The sequence below is a fragment of the Schistocerca cancellata genome, chromosome 9 (genome assembly GCF_023864275.1).
Source record: "Schistocerca cancellata isolate TAMUIC-IGC-003103 chromosome 9, iqSchCanc2.1, whole genome shotgun sequence".
Lineage (NCBI taxonomy): Eukaryota > Metazoa > Arthropoda > Insecta > Orthoptera > Acrididae > Schistocerca > Schistocerca cancellata.
In genome coordinates this window covers 299723820-299744627 of record NC_064634.1, presented here as the reverse complement: position 1 = coordinate 299744627, position 20808 = coordinate 299723820, and positions in this window count along the sequence as shown.

The following is a 20808-nucleotide window of genomic DNA, read 5'->3' as shown; positions in this document are numbered from 1 at the left end:
ATGGACACCATAAAGTTGAAAACTAGTGAGAAATTTTAATATTAGGAATGGTGGTTATTAGTAATTTTTAAAAAAATGCATACCTATTTTTGAACTATTCACAAAACACACACACACACACACACACACAGAGAGAGAGAGAGAGAGAGAGAGAGAACACATGCATGCACACATGAAGTCAAAGATAGTGATAGTCAAAGATATTTATGTACAATGGCAGCCATCACTCTCCACTGACCAACATTCTCTCCACTAACCACCTTTCTCACCACTGACAATAAATCTCTGTTGATCATAATTCTCTCCACTTCATAGTATGCATGGTAATGGTGCTCACATATTTCCACATCTGCTGTACTACCTCTTCACAAATTTTCATTCCACACGCATGCACACAATACCAAAAAGATTACATACATTATTTCCACATCTGCCGTAGCATCATCTCTCTGATTTATACACCACAGTAAATTTCCTCTCTCTCTATCTGTAATACTTGCTGTGATGAGGCAACAATATTATAATGTATATTGCAGACAGAATAAAAGGCTGTAATGCTAACTTTAATTACGAAAAAACATTTTAATACATATTACAGAGGGAATATAGTTTTCCGTTGTGTAACAGCAAAGATGACGATGTTAGTACTGTACTGTTGTAGGCCTTCTGATCACGTTGCCATTCATTCCAAGATGTAAGGCAAATGCTTTTTGTGTTGATGTCATTGTTTACTTTGTTAAGTCTTGGTGTACTTTAGCCTGTATGTTGGATCTGTAGTACTCTAAATGAATTTTACTTTGTCAGTAAGCGAACTGTGTGCATTTTAATAAGTTATACAGACAATTTAGAAGTGGAAATATTTAATTTGAAGTTCCATTGAGCGTGTAAAGTGTGGTACGCCACCGAACTTTCTTCGTTAACCGAAAGGTTTTATCAGTAGTGCCAATACGCGAGCACGTCATTGTATGGCAGTGAATCATAGACAGGGAAAAACCGGAACAGAAGAGAACGGAAGCGTTTGAAATGTGGTGCTACAGAAGAATGGTTCACATGGTTCAAATGGCTCTGAGCACTATGGGATTTAACATCTGTGGTCATCAGTCCCCTAGAACTTAGAACTACTTAAACCGAACTAACCTAAGGTAATCACACACATCCATGCCCGAGGCGGGATTCGCACCTGCGACCGTAGCGGTCGCGCGGTTCCAGACTGTAGCGCCTAGAACCGCTCGGCCACTCCGGCCGGCAGTTTTATATCTTTTGCTCTGTGTATTATAATAGTGGCTTTATGCTAGGGTATGAACTTCATCTTTTGCTGCCACAGAGTGATAGCTATATGACAGTAAGATGAAATAGCGTATTTTCCTGGCGAGACATTACCTGGCTTCTTGTTCAGAGAAGTAGAAGTACTTAGCCACTCAGCCAGTACTTTCGCAATCTCCAAGCAGGAGATATATCAGTGACTCGACAAAATGTATGTGTGCTTTTCTCAGCACAAGTTGAGGTTTGCAAAATGCATTTTCAGCAAGTTGAGAGTTGCTAATGTCTAACTGGCACAAATATCATATTATGCCAAGTCGAGAGTCAAATGCAATATTGTCTGTCACATGTGTGCAATCATTACTTTTAGTAAAAACGTCCACTTTATTTTCAGAGGGCATAATAAACCTTGATAAGAATTAGAAGTGAATGCTACTTCAATAGCACCTTCTCACGACACTGTTTGTAAGCTCTTGATGTCGTGATGAAGAAATATCGTACAAATTATTGAGTAATTACCTACTTGAACTAAGTTTCGTCTCAGCTCTAATACTGAAATGGTAGAGAGCTAAGATATGGGAGTGGAAAGATAGTGAACATAAGGAAAATAACTCATTTTAACCCATTTATTTACCACAGAGGCCAAATTTAACATCGGCAAAGATGACCAATACTAATTCGCCACAGAGCCTAAGTTTAACTTAAGCAATTATGAACCAATAAGCTCACAGGCACACCACAAATGAAAAGTTTGAATTATAGCTTCTATAACAGCACAGAGAATTCCTTTTTTGTTATCAAAATTAAATACATTATTTGAACTCTATAAAGATTAGAAAATCGCCTGCGGTACTTGCCAGATCTAACAATAGTTTTTGCTACTTGGAAATCAGTAAAACAAAGACCACAATGTGCGCATAGTTTAAACATAAAAACTTCCAAGATAATGGAATACACAACGTCTATATAGGCTTTAAGAAAGTGAACGTTATCAAAGCGACAACCATGACCAGTTCATCAAGAACAACCAAACACAAATCCAAAGCAAATAAAAGGGCTGAAACACATCGATTAACTTATGAGCAGTAACTGGCTTGAGCTCGTCCCACGCCCCAAACGGTTGCTCAATTCAGTACAGATTCTAAAACACACACAGGTAATAAATTAAATTCACATGATATATAAATGGCAAATAGCACCCGTGCCTCCACATATGACAGAGAAAATGAGAGCAGACATCTGAGTCCGTTTGAATCACAAGCATTTGGAGTTAACAGCGTATGATTTACATAACTGGATAAGCTGCAAAACATAAACGGACCTTGTAGTCTTAATTGATAGTTAAAACTTTTAAGATACCTAAAACCACAGAGTAAATGCACCAGTACCGCAGTTAAAGGCAAGTTACCTGGCAATGAAAAATTTTAAATGTTCCTAAACCCAGAAAATATACACACACCAGTAGAGCTAGTGAAGACAAATCTTTCTAGATGAAGGTGAACAGACAATGAAAAAATTTTAAAGATACCTAAACATAGAAAATACATGCTCCAATAGTGCAGGTGCAAAGAAGTCTTTGTACCCAGGTACTCACAAACAAAACAAGATGAAATGGAAGTCCCCTTACGGACGAATAATATTGAACTCGGGCACGTCCTTGTTACTTGCGTGGTGATCCCCATTAAGCGTTTCGGCCAAAACAAGGACTAGCAGTATAAGCCACATCAGCTTACAGGGAGAACGTCAAACGAAATTCAGCAGTAAAAACACAGGGTTTTTCACGAACCATGGTGGACAATTTACTGTACACAAGAAATGATGCTCACTGTTACTGCTGTGTCAAGCCTACGAGAACTAAGGACGATGTATGTGGCCTCTCGTACGTAGATACTGTTTACGCTCCTAGGAACTTACATTGTTATCCAGAGAAAGTGCGAAAACATGTGCTTTTAACTGCTTGAGGAGACATTGTAACTCTTTGTAGCTGGCTAGTTCTCGCGTGCATTGTATTTTATCTGCCTTTAAGGTTGTCATTTGTAGCTCTTGGAGTGCCATAAAAAAATTTGCTGCGAAAATTCTAAATTAATAGTGAAAACACCCATGGGGCGAGATAGAGTGTTTAAGGCATAGTAAATGAAGAAGTAAAAAACTTATACCGATACAGTAGTGTCTGCTGGAGTATCTATCGAGCAAGCGCAAAATACTGCGAATGTTGCAAACATTGAATAAGGGTTGTTACTTGAAATTAGTATAATACTGTTTGCTGTGCTAAGAGCTAAGCAGTAAAATTACATTGGAAACAGAAATGATGAAAATCGAAATACGTCGAAGTTGCTTTCCACTTATAAGAACCAGAAAGATTTAATTTTTTTTATCAAAATACGCGTAGCAAGAAGAGCTGTATGGGTTGGCGAATATCGCGACAAAGGGAATCACATATTCTGAAGCCTCACGAATGTTCACAATAAATCTATATTATCGGATCTGAAGACGTGTTGAAAAACTCTCTATCGAGTAACTACTTGCTACCATCATAACACTCATACAATGTGTTCGATGATCTAGTACATCTGTTTATGCTCTAATCTAGCAGGTTTACGTCGCTCACAATCTGTATCTGCTCCACCCTTTAAAATCTAATCTCGACGACATCGGCACCTTTCCATTAACAACGAGCAAGTTTTGTTACATGGGATTCGTATAACTGCAAACTTTATAATAACCAGATGGAGCACAGTTACTCGCCGATATCTCTCCTCATACGCTAGAACTTGTGTCACATACCGTTAGTAACTTCTCACGTCAAAATTGACAGCTCAACAACTCAGTGTCAGCGATTCTCCTGGTCTCCACAGAATCTAATTTGCTTGTTCGATCGAAAATTCTCACAGACCGAAGGTGACTTATCTGTGATATTCAGACGATTGCTTATTTGATCGAAAAAATCAGAACTGCATCGCAGAACAGCTAGGAGACTTAAGAGTTACGAGAGTTAAGCGTTGCGAGAGCAGGCTGTCTGGGCATGGTGCAACACATGTTACTTGAGATATCTACAGACAGCTGTCCTTTTAAAGCCCACCGCCAGCGCACGGTGTCTGCTGAGGCAAGAAAATTTAAAATACGGCATGCTTCAAGGTTGCTTCCTGGATGTCAATAACTCATAATTTTTTTTGAGACATCAGTTTTCTGACTGACCGCCACGAATTCCTCTCTTGCTCTTAGCTCTTCATCTGAGAGTAGCACCTACAGCCTACGTTCTCAATTATTTTCTGGATGTGTTCGTGTCTCTGTCTTCCTCTACAGGTTTTATCCTCTACAGCTCCCTCTAGTAACATGGAGGTTATTCCCTGATATCGTAACCCTTGTCCTATCATCCCGTCCCTTCCTATTGTCAGTGTTTTCCATATCATCCTTCTTTCGCAGAGAACCTCCACATTTCTTTCCTTATCAGTTCACTTAATTTTCAACATTCTTCTGTAGCGCCACATTTCAAACGCTTCCGTTCTCTTCTGTTCCGGTTTTCCCCTGTCCCTGATTCACTGTCATACAATGACGTGCTCCAAACGTATGTTCTCAGAAATTTATTTCTCAGATTAAGACCTATGTTTGAGACCAGTAGACTTATATTGGACAGGAATGCCCATTCTGCCTGTGCTAGTCTGCTTGCTCCGTCCGTTGCTGGCTGTTTTGCTGCCTAGGTAATAGACCTTCACTTCATCTACATCGTCACCATCAATCCTGATGTTAAGCTTCTCGTTATTCTCATTTCTGCTGCTTCTCATTTCTGTTATCTTTTTACGGTTTACAAGCAATCCATATTCTGTGCACATTAGACTGTTCATTCCATTCAACAGTTCCTAGAATTCTTCGCTTTCACTGTGGATAGCAATGTTATCAACAAGTCTTATCACTGATATCCTTTCACCTTGAATTTTAATCTTACTCTTGAACATTTCTTTTATTTCGTCATCTCTTCGTCGTTGAACAGGGTGCAAATTTTAAGTTGACAAACCAGAATAACTGGAAAAATAAGCTTCACATCTTTTCTGCAACCATTTCGCCTTTACTGTAATGTACTTCCTACGCGTTTCATTCCTGAGGGATTCAATTGCTGTATTCTTGTATTTCCCTGAACGTTTTTGTACTCTTTCTTTTTTCGATCAGTTAAAGTATTTCTTCTGTTACCCAAAGTTTTTTCACAGTTTCTAGTATGTCCAACATCTGTGATTGCTCTTTTTAGATATGTACACTCCTCTTCAACCGAATTGCCTACTCTGGTATTTCTTACTGAAGTATCCACATCCGTAGCGAACTTCGAACTGTCTCATCATTTCTCACTACTTCAGTATCCCACTTATTCTTCTGGACGATTTACTTAAACTTCAGTCTGCTCTTCATCATTACTTAATTGTGGTCTGAGTCTATATCTGCGTCTGGGTACGCCTTACAATTCGGAATTTGATTTCGGAATCTCTATCTGACAATGACGTAATCCAGCTGGAAGCTTTCAGTGTCTCTGGGTCTTATACAAGTAGACCACCTCCTTTCTCGATATTTTAACGAGGTATTCGCTATTACTATATGAAATTTATTGCAGATCTCGGTTAGGCTTTTTCCTCTCTGCTGCCAAGTTCATATTGTTCGTAACCCTTTCTTCTATTCCTTCCCCTAAAACCGCGTCCCAATCTCCTTGATTATTAGATTTTTATCTCCCTTTACAAACTAAATTTCCCATTTCGTATCTTCATATTCTTTCTTCGTCGTGCTTGCGACGTTGGCATGTGTACCTGAACCATCGTTGTTGACGATGATTTGACGTCGAATCTGACGAGAACAACTCTATCACTGTACTGTTCACTGTAGATAACTCTCTGCCCTACTTTCCTATTCATAAAGAATCCCTATCCTGTAGTACCATTTACTGCTGCTGCTGAAATTACCGTATATTCGTCTGACCAAAAATCCTTGTCTTCTTTCCATTTCATTTCACTGACCCCCTCCAAATCTAGACTGAACCTTTGCATTTCCGTTTCCAAATTTTCTAGCTTTCCTAGTACTTTCAGACTTCTATATTCCACTCTCCGACGCATAGAATGTTATCCATTGTTTGTCAAGGTCCCCTCCCCATTGGCACTCCCCTACTGGCAATTCGAATGGGGGACTAATATGAAATCTTTTGCCAACGGACATGTCATCATGATGCTTTTCAGTTATATGTGTCTTTAATGCAGTGACTTCCATTGCCTTCTGCATCCTCATGCCATTGATCATTCCTGATCTTTCCTCCTTTAAGGGGCAGTTTTCCTCCCTAAGGCAAATAGAATGCCCTGAATCTCTGCCCGCTGCTCCATCGTCTCTGACAAGGCTGTTGGCTGGATGAGGGTAACTTGTTACGCCGTGTATTACTGTTACCCAGTCTTAAAGCAAACGTTATAAGTCTTTAGCAAAAGTAAAAATAAGTATGAGACAACCACCATAGAGTGTTGCGTTAGCAGCCGTCAGCTGGTAGTCACCAGTGTGACATGTGGATCACAATAACAGACACAGAGGATTGAAAGGCAAGGATAGCTGTGTGCAACAGTAAACTACAACGCACAATGGTAACCGTGTAACAAGCAGGGCGATGTCACCACACCAGGGCAAGTGTCTTGTTATGGGCGACGCTACTAGTGCTGGGTTTAGCAAAACAAATGCGCTCCGGAGGTATATGAATAAATCTGCATTTTGAAGCAGGGTCACTTCTCGTCGCCTGTAATCAGCAGCATCGCCAGTCCTTCATAGGGCTTGGTGCCACAGCCCCGTCAACCTGCCGTCCGTGCCTGCTGCCGACAACAATGAGTTCCTCGTGGGACTTAGCACTACAGCACCAGCCATTGTCCGACTCTTGCCATTGGCCAGCGAGTCATACCCCACACTCAGGTCTCTTCATGTGCTGCCGCGGTAATACTGTGAGGGCTCCACAACGTGGGGAAAGTGGTGCACTGATGACGTCAACGGCCGAGACATCGAACACATGATTGCCATCAGCAACATAATAGGGTGCCGTCCGTCTCAGCAGACAACTGCCGACCTTGTCAGCGGCGGTCAAGTACAACAGAGGGACATTTGGTTGTCTCACTGTGCCACGTATTGCAGTCAATAAAAGTCATTCTTAATTACTAACAGTGTTTCCAGTGGCCTCCCAGCCCACCACTCACCACCATACCCTTCAGTGTGATGTCTGAAGTGGGATCTCCAAGGCCATCAGGCGACGTTTGGTGACAACGGAAGGAGCAAAAATGCCTATAATTTCTTCAATGTGGGGTGAGTGCACCGGGTTTTCTCAAGGGCTGAGCTGTAGTTCAGTGAGTGACAGGGGAACACAGGCGGTATTTTTTGAGGAAACGTAAATATGTGTTAGTTTCCACTTGGTTGATATGGGTAGTATGGGGATCATAAGAAAGGGGCGAGGCTCATTGTCTAGTAGTATAAAAGCTGTTAACCCTCAGTAGTGATTTGGGAGTTGAAGCTAAGTTCAGTCATTTTTTCAGTGTATAATAATAAGTGTGCAGCCACTGAGGCGAGAGTGATTAAATTGTAGTAGGGACTAATATGAAAGTGTTACACTTAAGTGCCTCGTAATTTGGTTTGGTTTTGCGCGGATAAAATAATGAGGCTCTGTATTTAAGTATGTAAGATCTCACAACCCTGCGTGTGTTAGGATAGTGGTACGTTTGAGTGATTTTTCTCGTTGAAGATTGTGTAACTGCTAATAGGCATTCATGTAGTGGTCGGTATCGCAGGTAGCAGGGTTGTCAGTTGAAATATTACTGTATCTCACTGCTACCTATTAGAACCCCTCGGAGAGCAATAAAGATAAACACCAGTCCTAATTGTCCAATTGTAAAGTGATCTGTTTCCAAATTACATAAAAAAGTAACCAGTATACATATAATTCGAAAATGATGCTTTGCTGATTAACATTGTTCTTATGTGAGAAACACAATATAAATGTGAAATTAATACTGTAACTAATCGAAAGAAATGTAGCACATGGTCAGGATGTACCAGTAAACCTATCATTATAAAATTACTACAGCAAATTAAATAGGACATATAAATAACGCACGGTAAATGAATCTCCAATATATGTTAGCACTAAAATTCGGGCACTAGTTGATGTGTTATAAACACATTTAGAAATGTAATTGTTACCTGTAACATAATTGGCCAGAAAATGTTATATTAACTCGTAACTAAGTTGAAAATAGGTTCACCTTGTTCAGTCTGAGATTGTAAATTTTTAGCAATGTGTAGCTCATATTCGGTTTAACTTTTAATTGTGATTTTACATAAAATTGTAAATTTCATTGTAGGTAATTGTTAACAAAAGTATAAATAGTGGTCATGCAGGCGCCTTGGGGCACTCGTTTTTTGGCTAGGGTTGCGAGCAAATGTATTGTAGGCTCACTCGTTTGTTGATTGTTGAGAACTCTGCGTCGTTTGATGTCAAATTTGGGTACATGTGATGTAACTGGCACAGTTCACCAGGCTCGGACACCAGAGTCCTGGAAATATATTGGTGTTAAAAGTGCACTGTATTTTGGAATTTATTTGGGAGTCTTCCGCAATCCTTTTCATAGGCTGCACAGCGACGAGACATGAATCCAGGAATTTTACAAAACCTCGAGAACTAAACAACTCTCAATGTTGGTAGAAGTGACATGAAAACAACAGCGCATCAACTGGGCATTTCACTCAAAACATTTGCAACGCGGAGGTGGAAAAAAATAAAAATTTCACAGTACTGCAAGGAGCTACCTGGGAGCAGGTATTGGGATTCTTAAGAGACGAAGAAGATAAGCTACAAGACGAAACGATGGAGCAGGATAAGGAATTAGAAGCACTTGATGCCGATGTGAAGGAAATGACTATCATAAAACTCTGGATTATTGGGAGAAGTTGCAGAGAGAGTACAAGGAATGAATAATGGAAAATGGGTATACTGACATGAAAAATATGTTAATTATGGAGAGGACGGAAAGAAAGAAAAAAGGGGGAGCAGAAAGAAGAGAGAATGTGGATGATGAAAGGGGAAGGAGCAGGGTTGTGGGTGTTTTACAAGTTCCTGCAGAACGTCTGATGTTGATGTTTAAACCTGTTGATCCAATGAAGAGTAGCATTGAATGTCTTGATTGGTTAGACGAGTTTTTTGGCGGAAAGATTAAATTAGTTGTAGATGGTGTAGTAATAGTAGTTCCTGAGAATTTATGTGAGGCACAGTATGACGACGTTGTCGAAAGTAAGACCAGTAAAGTAAAAGTACCAGCTCTAAAATCCAATGGAATTGTGGAGTCTGTGGTTGTGGGAACGGATGTGTGCTCTTCTAGAGTGGCTAAGTGTGGGGTTATCAAGAAGGGTGATTTCAGAGCAGCAGTATCTGCGTCACTGAATGATGATTGGGTGTTGTTTTGATGCCGGAGAGCTTGGGCCGCATACACAGGAAAGGGCATGTGCTGGTGATTTTTGTATCGTGCAATGTGGAACCGCAGATGATGTTGTTTTTGATACTATAGGGAATAAATAAGAAGTTATTGATAGCTGTGTTGTAGATGTCGTGACAGAAATGGTACAGACACACACATTTTCCAGAATCAGGGTGAACTGAGGAAAAGAAAGAGGAGGCAAATTGGTTGAGTGGCTGATCAAGTCGACAGGACTGAATCTGTTGAAGAGTATACGGCAGAGGTTATGAATGTAGCGTGAACGCAAGTGCTGGATTACAGATTTGCAGAGCAAGCACGCCATGTGCGCAGCGAGCTGTTTACAGCACGGCCGTGGTCTGGCGTACGCGATGAGTATGAAGTGGGTGAGGGGTGCAAAGCGAGTCAGGAAGTAAATATTTTGGCTGGACATCACGCCAAAGTTAACCTTCGGTGACAGAAAGCTGTTGCCAGTGTAAACATGTCACGAGGCGAGTAAAATACACAAGGCAAACCACTTAAACCGTGTATGAATACAATAAGGAGTAATTCACGTGTTACTGTGCCACCAGGCACCGGGAAGTTGTTTTGGGTGAGCAGGAGTACCAGATAACCAAGCATTTCGAGTAGAATGCGACCGGTAATGAGAACGACAGTAGGTGGGAGAAGTGTGACTACCTGTCGAAGTGTTGTGAATGGTAGTGTTGAATGTGATTCTCTTGTACGGATGGTTTTGGGAGCGTGTTGCCTGTAGAAGCATAATGAGAACTGTTGTCTCAAGGACGAAGTTCCGAAAGTTGTTAAACAAATGGTTAAGAAACCACTGGACACACAGATGAGATGCCAAGCGGAAGAAGTTAATGAAGTCAGGCCATGTCTTCTTGAAGTTGATACATTAAAGATAATTTATTTAGAAAGAAAGATGAAACGTCCCCTTATGAAAAATTGTACATGACTGAGCTTAAACTGACACACAATATTTTTAGCGCAACGCAATCTGACTTTCAAAAATCCCTACAAAAGAATGGCCCTGACTAACATTAACCTATACGTTTCACAAATCACTTACCTCACAAAAATCTTGGTTACACGAACTACTGCAATACAGCGAGCGCCACTACTGCCAGCTAAATAAAAGATTCAAACTACGGAAGGCACTAACTACTGATAGGCATAGTTAGCAAATGAAAGATTTTGATAGAGAACAGACAATGTATTTACCTTAATAGTGTTGAAAAATCATAATATACATAGCAGTTCATGACATGCAGTCATACAAATTTCATAACTCCGCCATTTCTCTCCCCACATCCACCACTGCTGGCGGCTCACCTCCAACTGAGCAACGCTATGCGCTGTTAACATCCAGCTGCCGCTGCCCCACACTACAATGGCAGACAACAATGCAAACTAGCCACAGACGGCACACAGCACAGCCAGTGATTTTCATACAGAGCGCTACGTAACGTTACCAATAAGAAAACATAAACAGCATACTTACAAAGATAGTCATTCTAGTTTATAGGTATGGAATGGAGAGTTTAAAGTTGCTGTTGCATAAGCATGGCAAGGGGCCTAGTAGTGAAATATATTTCGTAGTATCTGAATTAATGAGGAGGGCAGAGGGAAAGCTAGGGATGAAAGATGGATTTACGAAGGTACATATTAATACAGTAATTGCATAATAGTTAAGAATAGCCTATTTAGTAATAAGTGATTTTTTCAGATTAAGGATAAAGGTAATTGTGAAGTTGGTTCGATGAACCCTCTGCCAGACACTTAAATGTGATTTCCAGCGTATCCATGTAGATGTAATTGTAGATGTAATCACAGTAGAGTCAGAGCAAGACCCGAGGGACTGAGTCTGAGTCTTCTCCAATAAGGGGGTATGTGGAGAGGGGGGGGGGGGGAGAGCAGTGTAGTGCCACTACCCAGTCTTGCAGGAAAAGTTATAAGTCTTTAGCAGTTTAGTATTCGCTATTACCATATGAAATTTTTTGCAGAACTCAATTAGTCATCCTCATTTCTCATTGCTGCTGCGAAGCCCATTTTCTCCTGCGACCTTTCTTCCATTCCTTCCCCTACAACTGCGTTCCAATCTGTCATGATTATTAGATTTTCATCTCTCTTTAAATGCCGAATTACGCGCTGGTGCCTGCTGACGCTGTCCGACTCCTGCCAGACGGTAGCAATTCATACTCCACGCCCAGACATATTCACGCACCGCTGCAGAGACGCGAGCAGAGAGAGGGTCTGCAAGAGGCCATGAGGGCTCCATGATGTCCAGGAAGATAGCACGCTCTGTCGTTAGTGACCATGACCTCTAAAGGTTCCTGGCCTACACGGGCCAACATCAAAAATGCAGGTCGCTGGCACAGCAGCCGCGATGGATACCGCAACCTATACGTCAGTGCTGGGCAGCAAAACAGAGATGGGAATGATTGCCTCTCTACCTCATGTACTGAAGTCAATAAAGTCATTCTCAATTGCTAATAGTGTTTCCACTGAGCCCACCACTAACCACCATAACCTTCAGCCGGAAGTCTTCTGCTGATGGTTTTTATTCAAAATTTGAGCTGTGGTTGGATTCGCACTCACTGAGCGAGGTGGCCCAGTAGTTAGCTCACTGGTCTGGCATTCTAGAGGACGATGGTTCAAATCCACGTCCGGCCATCCAGATTCAGATTTTTCCATGATTCCCCTAAACCGCTGGGATGCTACCTTTGAAAGGACATAACCAATTTATTTCCCCATTCTTCAAACATTCCGAGCTTGCGCTTCGCCTCTAATGATCTCGATGTCGACGGGATGTTAAACTCTAATCTTTCTTCTGTTTTTCTGTTTCATATCCTTCACACAGGATGTTTTGATTACTTGTTAACTTCGCTACCCCTAGATCACGAGTCTCTTAAACTCATACTGTGTACATTACGCTAATGATTGTTTATTTTTCGCTCTACAGACACCCAGCATGACCCTACGAATACATGATGAGTACTACAGGGTGGGTAGAAAGTTTATTCCTTTTTTAAGCCACCAAAGTGTGATGCTGTGTGGAGATAGTTCCACCTCACACCAACAGGTGGTTCTGGCTATATGATCTTAGTGCTAGTCTGTGTTACTTGCTGAATCACTGTGAACACATTCCAACAGTTGTTTGTCTGCTGCTGACACGTGTTGTAGTGGCTCAAAATGGTTCAAATGGCTCTGAGCGCTAGGCGACTTAACTTCTGAGGTCATCAGTCGTTTAGAACTTAGAACTAATTAAACCTAACTAACCTAAGGACATCACACACAACCATGCCCGAGGCAGGATTCGAACCTGCGACCGTAGCTGTCGCTCGGCTACAGACTGTAGCGCCTAGAACCGCACGGCCACTCCGGCCGGCCGTACTGTAGTGGTTCACTTCCTCTAATCAGATCATGTTCTTAAACTTATCATATCTGTTTTGGTAATTTCATTATAGTTTTTCATTCAATAATTTTTTAGGTATTCTTTTATATTTACCTAAAAAAGAACGAAAAAATAATTTATATTATCATTAAATTGCAATGAGAGATATAAAAATAGACAGTCTCCAATTTAATGGGTTGATTACACATTGCGTATTTAAATTGATCTTGAACTTTGTTTGTATACTGCTCTGTGGCTATTTGTGTATCTCATTCTTTTTCAGGGTGCCATAATTAAGAAATGGGACCAAAACATGAAAATGGTCCTTCCCAAATTCCAGGCCTCCTTTCCAGTGGAATGTCTAATACCATAATTGCTCGAACTTTGGGTGTTGATCCAAAAAACGTTACACATTGGGTTAAGAGAGGTGATCGTAATGTTAGTGACAGCAACAGAGTTGGATAACCAACAAAACTCGCACCAAACACAAAATATATTTGGTGAAGGATAAAATTAGTGTCAGTAGTTGGGCAGATGCCAAATGTCTGAATTTCTCAGATGGCTATCAACAAAGAGAGAAGACCAATCATAAGACAACTATAAAAGGCTTTATTTGTAGACCATCCGTGGGAACAACACACTTACGTTTAGCCAAGAAAATCCACGCAGTCAGAAAAAAAGTGTTGATTGTAAGGCATTATGAGAAAGAATGAACTATGATGATTTCTGTGATGCCAACCGTTAACGAAAGTCCAGACACAAGCCCTGTAGAGCATCTGTAGGTCAGACTACAGGATGCAGTCTTCAGGGAATCTCATCCTTGCAACGGAGGCCAGCTTATTAGTCATGGAACTTTCGGAAGATGGGAAAGATAATGTCTTCATAATCAGGGATGCCATACAAAATTCTGAAAAAAAGTGAAAAGATGACTGTCAAAATCATTCATTCATATGTAGAAATGAGTTTTTGTAAAAAAAAAAAAAAAAAAAAGTCTGTATGATGAAGATATTCCAAAGATACTTCAGGGGCAAACGTTCTCTTCAATCTATATAATATACATAGGGGTCATCGGCTGCTGTGCTGGAAAACCTACTGTTTCGTTAGGATGGAGGCCAAGGAATCTGCGTGGTGTCATTCAACTCAATAAAATAACATTAATTTTTACTTCTTTTATTCCTCAGAATATATCTTGTCGCCATGTCCTCTGCAAAAGCTGGTGATTTTATAAGCCAGAGTGGAATCTGCTGAATCCAGAGGCAGACTCACGGCTGCCGAAGATCCCTGCATCATCCTCTAGCACAAGCTGATGACTCGGAGTATGGTAGGTTGCCCATACATTGGTTCAGAAGGCGCTTCCCATTTGCTGGTCTGCTACAGATGAGGCCATGATTGAAGCACGTGTGTGTATGGCTCACACGCCATCCTGAGAGGGCTACATGAGGTTTCCTATCATGGGGTTTCCTACAAGGGTGCAGCAGGTATCGAAGCTGTCCCGAGCAACCGGTTCCCTAATGAGGTGTTTGCGAACTGAGCCTCCCCTACTGCTTGTCTATGCCAGCCGGAGTGACCGTGCGGTTCTGGGCGCTACAGTCTGGAACCGAGCGACCGCTACGGTCGCAGGTTCGAATCCTGCCTCGGGCATGGATGTGTGTGATGTCCTTAGGTTAGTTAGGTTTAATTAGTTCTAAGTTCTAGGCGACTGATGACCTCAGAAGTTAAGTCGCATAGTGCTCAGAGCCAATTTGCTTGTCTATCCCAGTCGCTCACCCTCAGTGCAAGTGTTGTCACCGTTTCTCAGACAGTGTCGTCGTCGATAGTTTTCGTTTCGTGTGTTTTCCTAAACGACTTCTGTTCTATGCAGTGTACACAATGGAAGTAATAACAACAACAAAAGGACGCCGTGTCTTTTCAAGGATTTATAGGAAAAAATGAAAGAATATACGAACTGGATGTGCGTCAAATACGATCGGAGTTGGTGCAAAGACCGTTTAAAAATTGCAAATTGTGAAATCTTTGCTTAACAGCAACATTCGTATCCACCTGAGAAAACAGATGTGGAGATAAAGAAAAGACTACATAATTGCAGAAAAATAGTTCGTGAAGAAAAGACAGTGCCTGTAGCCCAAATTTTTAAGCAGGAATTTCAAGATTTGTAAGATAAAGGATTGGAATTCGTGGCATATATTCCGAATTATGACAGCTCCAAGACTCAATTGTGTAAGGCGAGAAGAGGAGCTATTGGGACAACCCAGAACCCTGGCTCTAGTTCGGAAATTCACCTTAGCGAAGACGTTTTGAAATTAACGGAAGCTAATAGTTTTTGAAGACTGGTGATGGCTGTGTTCCAGGCAAGAGACTTCTAGTGTTTGCTTGTGAAGAAGCAGAGAAAATCCTTTGTGACAATGGAACTGGCTTATGGATGGGACATTTGAAAGCTCTTCGAAACAGTTCAAACAATTGTACACAATCCACGTCAACATCGGAAGTACAGAAGAGGCAACTAAGATGTTTCTTGTTTTATTTGCTTTGCTGCCAGACAAAAGTCAAAATTCATATAAAAGACTTTTTCCGGATTGAAATCTAAGATGCCTGGGTGGTCACCATAACTGCAGTGCTAGATTTTGAAATGGCTAAAATCAAAACAATGAATTCAGTGTTCCCCGAAACACAACTTTCCTGTTGTAATTTTCACTTTAACCAATGTCTTTGGAAGAAGATACAGGAACTGGGATTAATGGAAGACAACAGGGTAGGGAGGAAGTCCGATTGTTCTGTCGCATGTGTGCTGCAGTGGGACATCTTCCACTTAGCACTGTCGATGAAGCGTGGATTTTAATAATGGAACAAATGCCCAGTGGAGAGAGGATCACAGCATTTGCAAACTATATGATTGATCAGTGGATGGAAAACCCTAATATACCTATTGAAATGTGGAATGTTTTTAACCAACGACACAGAACGACGAATGCTGTCAAAGGTTGGCATAGAAAACTGAACTCCTCAATAAATCGGAAACATCCAAATGTGTACTTTCTGATTCCAAAGCTGAAGGAGGAGGCAGTCAATGCTATTTTTGAAATTAAAAAAGATTCCATTGGCCTAGCTCTTCAAAAGAGAAAGAAACGGTACATAGACCTTGACAAAAGATTAAAAGACATTATGAAAACATATGAAGGCTCTGGAGATTTGAAAAGGTGTTTCAAATCTCTAGCCATTTTACAAACAATTAATAAGAAATTACGATTGATAAGAAAAAAGGTTATCAATTTGCTGCTGTAATGTTGAACAACAACAATAACAACAAAGACTAAATAAAAATAGATAAAATGAAAAATAAAAAAAATTTAAACATGCCCATGTACTACGTGCATTCTGTTGTTCGAATCATGTAAAGATTTCTGTCGTATAAGGGGCAACATAGCTATAAAATATTAGCAACGAGATTACGAGAGCAGTCACTTTCAGTGTTACGAGAGCCTCAATATGTTTTGCCGGCCCGGCCCTCTGACAGGTTAGTGCGTCACTGAACGTAGAAAACCCCACGGTAGGAAACCCCACGACACCGTTGCTCGGCCACCTTTGACCAGACGTTTTCAATTGGTGAGAGATCCGGAGAATGTGCTGGCCAGGGCAGGAGTCGAACATTTTCTGTATCCAGAAAGGCCCGTACAGGACCTGCAACATGCAGTCGTGCATTATCCTGCTGAAATGTAGGGTTTCGGCGGGATCGAATGAATCGTAGAGCCACGGGTCCACTGTTCAAAGTGCCGTCAATGCGAACAAGAGGTGACCGAGACGTGTAACCAATGGCACCCCATACCATCACACCCAGTGATACGCCAATATGGCGAAGACGAATACACGCTTCCAATGTGCGTTCACCGCGATGTCGCCAAACACGGATGCGACCATCATGATGCTGTAAACAGAACCTGGATTCATCCGAAAAAATGCCGTTTTGCCATTCGTGCCCCCAGGTTCGTCGTTGAGTACACCATCGCAGGCGCTCCTGTCCGTGATGCAGCGTCAAGGGTAACCGCAGCCATGGTCTCCGAGCTGATAGTCCATGCCGCTGCAAACGTCGTCGAACTGTTCGTGAAGATGGTTGTTGTCTTGCAAACGTCGCCATCTGTTGACTCAGGGATCGAGACGTGGTTGCACGATCCGTTACAGCCATGCGGATAAGATGCCTGTCATCTCGACTGCTAGTGATACGAGGCCGTTGCGATCCAGCACGGCGTGCCGTATTACCCTTCTGAACCCACTGATTCCATGTTCTGCTAACATTCATTGGATCTCGACCAACGCGAGCAGCAATGTCGCGATACGATAAACCGCAATCGTGATAGGCTACAATCTGACCTTTATCAAAGTCGGAAACGTGACGGTACGCACTGCTCCTCCTTACACGAGGCATCACAACAACGTTTCACCAGGCAACGCCGGTCCACTGCTGTTTGTGCATGAGAAATCGGTTGTAAACTTTCCTTATGTCAGCACGTTGTAGGTGTCGCCGCTGGCGCCAACCTTGTGTGAATGCTCTGAAAAGCTAATCATTTGCATATCACAGCATCTTCTACCTGTCGGTTAAATTTCGCGTGTGTAGGACGTCATCTTCGTGGTGTAGCAATTTTAATGGCCAGTAGTGTAGTTATCAGGAGTAATGTGTTTATAGTTTGGTTAATACCTCCAAGTATATGTGGCAAGAGCAAATCATTAATGCTTATTTTCCTCTGGGCAGCACGCCAGGTGTTGAAGTGTGGACGTGTCGATGCAAAACAGTTAGTCTATAGTAACTGATGAAGTCCACTTCGTGGTGAAATTACGACTGTGCATAAAACATCATATAGTAAATTATGTGATGTGTTTGGGTGAAGACTGTTAGACGCAGAAAAAAACAAGTAACACAGTGAACCAGATCCATATTAAGGTACCAGTGATCACAATACTTGTACGTATAGCCCTAACACCAATTCTTTCTCTCTGTCTCTCTCGTTTTGTACACACGCACACCCACCCACCCACCCACCCACACACACACACACACACACACACACACACACACAACATCAAATCACATCACATAAGTTCTTCCCCAGCAGAGAACGGCACAATAGTTCTCACGAAACAATCAAAATTAGCGCCACGCTAAACATATGACAAACGATGAACAAGTGAGCAGCGACATCGACATAGCACCCGAAAAGGTGAGAGTGAAATTATATAAAATACCGGTATGGAGTGTACTCAGTAGCAAGACAAAGAGATATCCACTAGAGATACGCAACAGGACGGAAAATGTTAAGTTAAGTAACATACATAACCACTACCCACGAAAAAGTACTTCAAAATGCACAAATTTTCCTCGGGAATACTTTGCAGAGGACGTACTGCCAAAACTACAAAGAAAGGGCACAAAAACCGATCTCTAAGAATGCATTTTCACAAGGAATGTAATTTTTAGGTGAGTATTCGAAACAAACCAAACAAAATGCACGTGTTGTAATTTTTGGGCATACAGTAAGTAATGGATTAAAAATTTGTGTTATACTTTACGGAAATAAATTTGACTCACATAAGATGACACATAAATGTCGAAATCTGTCTGGGTGAATAGAAAGAAATAAACAGCGTTTTGCGCAAGGCGGATTTTAAAAAACCCAGATTTTAAATCGCAAACACAGAAAGGCGTCTAGAGGAGCTTCCAACCTGAGCAAGATGATTCTTTCAACCAAGTATTGTTGGTAAGCCTAGCGAAGTAGGATTCTTAAGGCGGTCAGTAAGACCTGCACACTTTAAAACTCGAATATCGTGCTCTGTCTGTTGTTAGTTGCAGAATAATTTTCTGGGGAAATAGCTGTGGATCTCATTCGATTTTAAATCACTCAAGCAACCAGTGACAATTTTATCATTTTAGAAAAAATATGAACACTGTAAGCCACTACTCAAACAATTTAAATTCTCTCCCTAGTGTGTATAGCAATGGAGCATTTACAGACCTAACACAGAAACTCCGATCACCAATTCTCTAACAGAGAAAAGCCAATTAGACGTCTCGCTGGGCAACAACATTTTAAAGTGCTTTGGAATCAAAATGTGCAATAATAGTGTGATAGTTCCATTAATGAAAAACACATCGTAATACTGTCATTCATGCAATGGCAATTATACGGTCCACCACTCCTTTTTAAATTTTCGATAGTTCCGATCCAGAAAAGGCTATTAAATGCGAAGAAAATCTTTTAAAAATATCTGGAACTGAACCTCAAGTGGGATTAATATTGTTAGTAAAATAAAAATAAAATGTCTCATATAACTTTTTCTTGTTAAGGCCGACTGATAAAAGAAGCGTGTGAAAGTCTTAAATCTCGCATCAACTTTAACAGAGATCGAGTTTACCGAGTGGAGCAACGAAGTGCACTATCTGATCAAAAGTGTCAGCACACACCTTTAGTGAACATCAATATAGAAAGTGCCCACCATTCTCATTTATGGCGGCTTTAATTCTGCTGCAGGCATTTTCAATGAGGTGTCCGAATGTCTGAGGAATGGTAGCCCGTTCTTTCTCAAGAACCGAAATCAGAGAATCTAGTGATGGATGCTGAGACCTAAGGCGAAGTCGACGTTCCAACTCATGCCAGAAGTGTTTCGCTGGGTTCAGGTTGGGACTCTGAGCAGGCTAGTCCATTTCAGGTATGTTATTGCCCACACACTATTGCCTCAGAGATGCTGCATTATGAAAGTGCACTTTTTATACTGAAACGATCATCGTGTCCGAATGAGACGTACAGTACACTGTACGCAATGTTTTAAAACGTGTCCGTATCCTTCCACATTTAGCGTTTTCTTAAACACGGGAACACACACTAACCACGGAAAACAGCCCCATACTGTAAAACCACCTCCTCCGTAGTTCACTGCTGGCGCTACCTGACGAAACGCAACATTTCAGGGCATTCGTCAGACCCAAATACAAACTCTTCCATAGAATTTCCACATGGTATAGCGTGATTCATCACTCCAAACAACTCATTTCCAGTCATCCACTGTCCACTGAAGCCGTTCTTTGCACCATTTCAAGCATCACTTAGTACTGACTACAGAAATGTATGGCTTATGAGGCACAGTTCGACCATCGTACCCCATTCTTTTTAACGCATTATGTACTGCGCTCTTAGAAAAAAGTGTTCCGAGACTGTTACCTGAAATGCTCCTCCATGATACTGAAAAGAGGGACATTGAGTTAATAATTAAATCACTAAAGACCAAGAACTCTCATGGATATGACGGGGTATCTAGCAGAATACTGAAGTATTGTTCTATGTATGTTAGTCCAGTTCTCAGCCATATCTGTAACTTTTCCTTTAGGAGTGGTCGGTTTCCTGACCGATTAAAGTACTCGATAGTGAGGCCACTTTATAAAAAGGGAGACAGGGATAATGTTGACAATTTTAGACCTATTTCTATGCCATCGGTGTTTGCTAAAGTTATCGAGAAGGTTGTATATACAAGGTTACTGGAGCATTTAAATTCACATAATTTGCTGTCAAATGTTCAGTTTGGTTTTAGAAATGGTTTAACAACTGAAAATGCTATATTCTCTTTTCTCTGTGAGGTTTTGGACGGATTAAATAAAAGGTTGCGAACGCTAGGTGTTTTCTTTGATTTAACGAAGGCTTTTGACTGTGTTGA